The sequence below is a fragment of the Gordionus sp. m RMFG-2023 genome, chromosome 2 (assembly GCF_954871325.1).
Source record: "Gordionus sp. m RMFG-2023 chromosome 2, tfGorSpeb1-WG-v2, whole genome shotgun sequence".
In the NCBI taxonomy this organism is placed as follows: Eukaryota; Metazoa; Nematomorpha; class Gordioida; order Chordodea; family Parachordodidae; genus Gordionus; species Gordionus sp. m RMFG-2023.
Window position 1 is genome coordinate 4,131,549 of NC_088776.1, and position 7,868 is coordinate 4,139,416.

A 7,868-nucleotide genomic window follows, 5' to 3' on the forward strand; every position below is an offset into this window, starting at 1 on the left:
CAATCATTGTTAAATATTTTAAAATTTTATCAAACAGATAAATATTTTACCAAACATTGTTAAATATTTTACAATTTCATCAATCATTCAATGTTAAATATTATAAATTTTAAAGCTAAATATTTAATAAAGTACCAATCATTGTTAAATATTTTAAATATTGTTAAATATTTTAAATCATAGTTCAATATTTTAAATCATTGTTAAATATTTTAAATCATTGTTAAATGTTTTAAAATTTTTCACACAAATAAAAACTTTTACCAAAAATTGTTATATTATTTTACATATTTTATAATCATTGTTAAATATTTTAAAATTTATAAACATAGTTAAATATTTTAAAATTTTATCACACAGATATTGTTAAATATTAAAATTTACCAATTACTAAATATTTTAAAATCATTATTAAACGATAATTATCTTATCAATCATTGTTAAATATTTTAAATTTTATCAAACGGATAGTTATTAAAATATTTAAAACTGTTTGTAAACAGATATTGAAATTATTAATATTTTAGCAATAATTGTTAACCAATCATAGTTAAATATTTTAAAATTTTATCAAACAGATAAATATTTTACCAATCATTGTTAAATATTTTATCAATCATTATTCAAATCATTTATATATATTATATAATCATATAAAATTGTTGGGAGCAGATTTTGATAGTACTTATAATTTTATCAATCATTGTTAACCAATCATTGTTAAATATTTTATCAATTATTATCAAACAGTATAAATATTTTACCAAACATTGTTAAAATTTTATCAATCATTGTTAAATATTTTACAATTTTATCAATCATTAATGTTAAATATTATATAATTTTATCAATCATTGTTAAATATTTATATAATTTTATCAATCATTGTTAAATATTTTAAAATTTTATCAAACATGTATAAATATTTTACCAAATCATTGTTAAATATTTTACAATTTCATCAATCATTCAATGTTAAATATTATTAAATTTTACATACATAGTTAAATATTTAATAATTTACCAATCATTGTTAAATATTTTAAATCATTGTTAAATATTTTAAATCATTGTTAAATATTTTAAATCATTGTTAAATATTTTACATCATTGATAAATATTTTAAATCATTGTCAAACATTTTAAAATTTTATCACACAGATAAATATTTTACCAAACATTGTTAAATATTTTACAATTTCATCAATCATTGTTAAATATTATAAATTTTATCAAACATAGTTAAATATTTTAAAATTTTATCAAACAGATATTGTTAAATATTTGAAATTTACCAATTATTAAATATTTTAAAATTTTATCAAACAGATAAATATTTTACCAATCATTGTTAAATATTTTAATCTTATCAAACCTATATTATTATAAATATTAAAACTGTTGGGAGCAGATTTTGAAAGTACTTACAATTTTATCAATCATTGTTAACCAATCATTGTTAAATATTTTAAAATTTTATCAAACAGATAAATATTTTACCAAACATTGTTAAAATTTTATCAATCATTGTTAAATATTTTACAATTTTATCAATCATTGTTAAATATTTTATAATTTTATCAATCATTGTTAAATATTTTATAATTTTATCAATCATTGTTAAATATTTTAAAATTTTATCAAACAGATAAATATTTTACCAAACATTGTTAAATATTTTACAATTTCATCAATCATTCAATGTTAAATATTATAAATTTTATAAACATAGTTAAATATTTAATAATTTACCAATCATTGTTAAATATTTTAAATCATTGTTAAATATTTTAAATCATTGTTAAATATTTTAAATCATTGTTAAATATTTTAAATCATTGTTAAATATTTTAAAATTTTATCACACAGATAAATATTTTACCAAACATTGTTAAATATTTTACAATTTCATCAATCATTGTTAAATATTATAAATTTTATCAAACATAGTTAAATATTTTAAAATTTTATCAAACAGATATTGTTAAATATTTGAAATTTACCAATTATTAAATATTTTAAAATTTTATCAAACAGATAAATATTTTACCAATCATTGTTAAATATTTTAATCTTATCAAACCTATATTATTATAAATATTAAAACTGTTGGGAGCAGATTTTGAAAGTACTTACAATTTTATCAATCATTGTTAACCAATCATTGTTAAATATTTTAAAATTTTATCAAACAGATAAATATTTTACCAAACATTGTTAAAATTTTATCAATCATTGTTAAATATTTTACAATTTTATCAATCATTGTTAAATATTTTATAATTTTATCAATCATTGTTAAATATTTTATAATTTTATCAATCATTGTTAAATATTTTAAAATTTTATCAAACAGATAAATATTTTACCAAACATTGTTAAATATTTTACAATTTCATCAATCATTCAATGTTAAATATTATAAATTTTACAAGTTAAATATTTAATAATTTACCAATCATTGTTAAATATTTTAAATCATTGTTAAATATTTTAAATCATTGTTAAATATTTTAAATCATTGTTAAATATTTTAAATCATTGTTAAATATTTTAAAATTTTATCACACAGATAAATATTTTACCAAACATTGTTAAATATTTTACAATTTCATCAATCATTGTTAAATATTATAAATTTTATCAAACATAGTTAAATATTTTAAAATTTTATCAAACAGATATTGTTAAATATTTGAAATTTACCAATTATTAAATATTTTAAAATTTTATCAAACAGATAAATATTTTACCAATCATTGTTAAATATTTTAATCTTATCAAACCTATATTATTATAAATATTAAAACTGTTGGGAGCAGATTTTGAAAGTACTTACAATTTTATAAAAAATATGTTCTAAATTTATTTAATTATTGTTTGGGCCACTCCTGGAAGAACTGCAATACCAGGTTGACCCTTAGGGGAGGGATGAGCAAGCCCAGAGCACCTCCCCAAAATCTCCAAAAATGAGTTTAATATACTGGTCCCCATTAGGGGACGTACCAGACATTAAGCTGATAAGAACAGATACTACACTTTGATCTTAGCCAAGAGGCCGAGAAGCGATACATTTTTCGGAAACTGCTCTCAAACATTAGAACTTTTATTTTACTCTTATATCTAGTTGCTTTAAAAAAATTTTAAGAGAGGGAAACTTACAATGAATAATCAAATTCGTAAGTTAATTTGTAACTTAAAAATATTCGTTTTTTATTTAAAATATTTTAAGAAGCAGTTATGATTCTGATTATAATTCTTATTATACTCAAATATAACCTTTACAAAAACTAATACCATCTATATTTTTATTTATTTAGCATAAAGGAAATATAATTAACTAGGAAAGCATGTAAATTTATATTAGCATAATATTTAAAAATCAGTTTATTTTATAATTTTTTAAATTAATTTATTTTTATTAGTTCTTGTCTTGTACTGTACATAATTAAAGATTGCTGTGTAAAAATTATGAACAACCCCTTATTATACAGGCTCTACATATAACTCCAGAAAAAGTAAAAAGGCTTTAAGGTCTGCAAATCCCATAAAAATGTTCTATTGAATTCAAATAAATATATAATTGTCTCTTCTATTATTTTTAAATTATTCTTTAGATATCTATTGTAAAAAAATGCTTATTATCTATATAATTTTATTTCACACTTTATCGTTTGATCAATTCAAATAAATATACTCTATATGTAGAAATTGAGTTAGCTGAAATTTCATATCAAACTTAATTTATTTGGTGCATGTTAAAGTTGTTTAATTATTAAATATATATTGCCTAATTCAAAAGATAACATTGAATAAAATTTGTTTATTCATAAAGTATAAGGTATAAAGAGTAGTCCTTAAACGAGAAGTCAAAATAGGACTAGGAGATAAACATCTCCCCACACCACAAATCTATGGCCATAGTGTTTTATTAAAACGTGGTATTAAAATTTATATTAATTTATGTGGGCATTTGAAATTCTGATTATAACTATATTATCTGTTTATTATAAGAGTATTAAATTTTTTTAATTGTTAGATTATTTTGATAATAATTTCATATTTTGTTATTTTAATAAATAATAATTTATACTATATATATAATTAGTTAATTTATATTATATATATAAATAGTTAATTTAATAAATATTAAATAATTTTAGTATATTTTTAAATATAGATTATGAAAAAATTTTGGTTTACATTTTATTTAATTATTATATTTTTTAATAAAGTATGAAAGCTATTTAACAAATTTGACTTTTATAATCTTTGAAAATTGCCTTTGCCTATTTTAGTTTCAATGGCTGATTCAATTCAACAAGAACTTACATCAAAGAATGAGAAAACATAATATTTTTGATTTTTTGCAAAAATAAGATTCGGACATATCAACAGCATTGGCTGTTTAGGTGGGCAGCTTGCTACAAATGTATTAAGTTCGAAGTCGTAGGATCATTAAGAGTTAGGGAAGAGAGCAGTCATAAAATTTGGTGTGCTAATTAACTTAGGGTTAAAAATTTTATCGACTAACTTTACCCGCGGTAGACTGAGGAATAGGAGACCTAACTTATAGGTAACACAAGTCAATTTAATTGGTGTCCCTGGGTGAATTAATGTGGTTGAGGACCTGAAATAAAGAAGCACACAGCATTTGCTTACTGTAATAGGTAATTACTATTTAATTTATTATTAACAGGCTTAATTTATAAAATAAATATTATTCACAAAATATAGTTTACGTTTTTTAAACAAAGTTTTAAAAAAACATGCTGATCCACCAACACTACTGTCCTTTTATAGGTTTTTATATCGATTGTATTTGATAATCATTTTTAGTCGATGTTAACACCGATAACCTTGTAGGATTATGTGTTCTATTTAAGCAATCAATCTGGTGTCTTATACTTACAAATTTTGATGTGGTTATATATATTATTCTACAAAAACTGAAAACATTTTCATGACTTTCGAGTTTTCTAATGCTAGTTAATGCTGGTCAAAAGCAAAAATTACTTAAATAAGTTTTTAGCACAACATATCAAATCTTAGAGCATCAAGTAAATGTTTTATCATGTCCTCTTATTTATATAAAAATTAAAACAACTGAGAATCTCAGGCATAATTTTTTTTTTTTAAATTTGGATAAATATATTTTAAAAATTTTAAAAACCTTTGTAACATTTAGAATGAAGTTACAAAAGAAATAGAAATGAAGATGCAAAACAATAATTGTTAAATATTAGTAATAGGATTAATAAATATTTTTAGAATTTAGAATCATTAAATTTATATCTGATGAATTTAATAAAAACAAATAAATTATTTGAAAAAAACAAATAAATTATTTGAAAAACCTAATAAAATTATTGAGTTAGACGTTTGACAACACTACTCTTGCTAACATAATTTCCCTTTGCGCTAAACTATAAAAGTAAAAAAGGCTTGATAAGTTGGGCAAAAAATCAGTGTCTTATCGGAACCAAATTAGACAGGTTTAACATTATATGAATAATTTTTTTAAAAAACTATACTAAATACTTTACTAAACAGAGTTTTTTTAAATATAAAATGAAAACGCGCACAATAAATAAACTAAATTAGACACAATATTATCAACATCTATAATTTTTCCTATAGACTTTATATATATAATATCGAGTATTTGCCTATATTTTTTAAAAAATTAACTAGACATAGTGCCTTAATTATTATCCCAAAATTTACTTTTATATCGTCAAATTGTCCCTCTCATATACATGTCTTTAAAATAATAGGAACTAGAGTTGAACGCAAGTTTTATAAAATTGAATGATGATTTGCTCACGATTTGAACAAAAAAAAGAAAAAAAAAGTGTACTCTTTAATTTAGTCCGTATCTATTATTAATTTTATATTTTTTTAAAAAAAATGTAATATAAATTATATTTTATTTAGCCAAATTCTTAAGTGCAAGATCCAGATGATCCAAAATTTTTAGCATATTATCGTATAATAGAAATTAAAGGTAAAATAAAAAACAATAGGAAAAAAGTATTTTCATAATTCGTCTTAGCTCTACTAAATTAGTTCACTATAACTAATTTATTCGAGTTAGGATGAGGTATAATTAATAGATTTTGAAATAAATATTCTCAATTTAATTTCATGTAAAAAATTTCAAAAAAGCCGACATCGTATTTGGCACGATATATCGGGGACCATCGATTCCCCATATACCCAAATACCTGTTATATACAGATGGAGAGAACAATTGAAAGTAATTCTTATTATTTTAAATCGAATATATAATTAAGTATAACCAAACAATTAAATAGTTGTAAGATGCTAATTATAATTTAGTTGAGTTAGGATGAGGTATAATTAATAGATTTTATAAAGTTTATCGGTTGTTAAATTGTGACTGATAGCACTCAATAATTAATTCTTCGTTGAACATCTTTATCATTATATTAGCATCTTATAACTATTAAATTATTTGGTTATACTTGATTATATATTCGATTTAAAATAATAAGAATTACTTTCAATTGTTCTCTCCATCTGTATATAACAGGTATTTGGGTATATGGGGAATCGATGGTCCCCGATATATCGTGCCAAATACGATGTCGGATCTTCTGAAATTTATTACATGAAATTGAATTGAGAATATATATTTTATAAATATACATATATCATAGATATGTATTAAGTATATAATTTTCTTGCCCTATTTGAAGTTGACTAGGATAGAAATAAATCCCAAAGATCACTTCTTTCTATTTAAAGAGTTTTAAAAAGTTTTACATCAGGAATTTATACCCTATTCAGAAATATTCACATTTTCCTAATCTAATAAATATTTAATCTAATATTAATCCCGAATTTTACTTTACTTTAATTAGCGAATTACGCAAAAATATATTACTTAATTCCTTCTCACAAATGTTTAATTATAAGGAACTTTTTAGATTCAATTTAAAATGCTTAATTACCCACAGAAACTGGATTTATATAAGGATGCCCTCTTTGAGGGTTTGGTCTAGGAATTGAGCTATTGTGAATGGAGGCTGTTTGTATAAAAAAATTTTTAAAATGCGATATAATTAAAATGTTAATTAATTTTTCATTTAACATAATGGTATCTAAATAAATAAAATTTACCTTTAGAAACTGTATTATTCTTTTTTCGTGTATTCTTAAAAGGCTGAAAAGCTTAGTTAGTATAGAATTTAAAAAAATCATTAATATAACAAACTAAAAATTAAAAAATGACTTAATTTTCAAATTTTTATGCGTGATTCGATTGTTACATCATTTTTCATAACTTTTACGTCGTTTTTATGCTTTTTGTAAACTATGTTTTTGCATGATTTTGTCATTTTGTGTGGTTTAGAATGAGACGTAGAGGTGACGAGACAATAATAAGATTTGGTGCACAAGCATGATTAACGATAGCATAGCGGTATGATCTAACATGATGTATTTTCAATTAAAGCAGAGCGATGCCATATCGCGTTAACTATAAAGAAGACCTAATAATATTTGATAGAAAAAACATATTTTTAAAATTTTTTAATAATTTTCACCATTTATCCAACTTACCTGAAAGACTAAATTATAATTCATTTGCTTAATTAATATTAGTCAAATCTATATCTCTGAGTTATGGCTCTTATTACAAAGTAACATTTTAAATTTTAATCTTATCTTATCTAGCACGTTGGTCTTAGGCCCAAAGTGACCGTGAATTATATGGGCACCCACCCTCCATATAATTTTGCCGATTTTTTTCTCAACAAACCTTGTAACTCAGATGTCTATATCAAAATGAGTGGAACTACTCTCTATCCAGTTTGTAGTATTAGAGTAAGGTATAGTTTTGA

At 21.1% G+C, this 7,868-nt stretch overlaps 1 non-coding gene across 1 annotated transcript; it reads right to left on the bottom strand.

The window, feature by feature from the left end:
• Positions 1-2,875: 2,875 nt before the first annotated feature.
• On the bottom strand, positions 2,876-3,070 carry LOC135925600 (U2 spliceosomal RNA). Its single transcript, XR_010571685.1, has one exon. It is a non-coding gene; the product is annotated as a U2 spliceosomal RNA (small nuclear RNA).
• Positions 3,071-7,868: the final 4,798 nt, after the last annotated feature.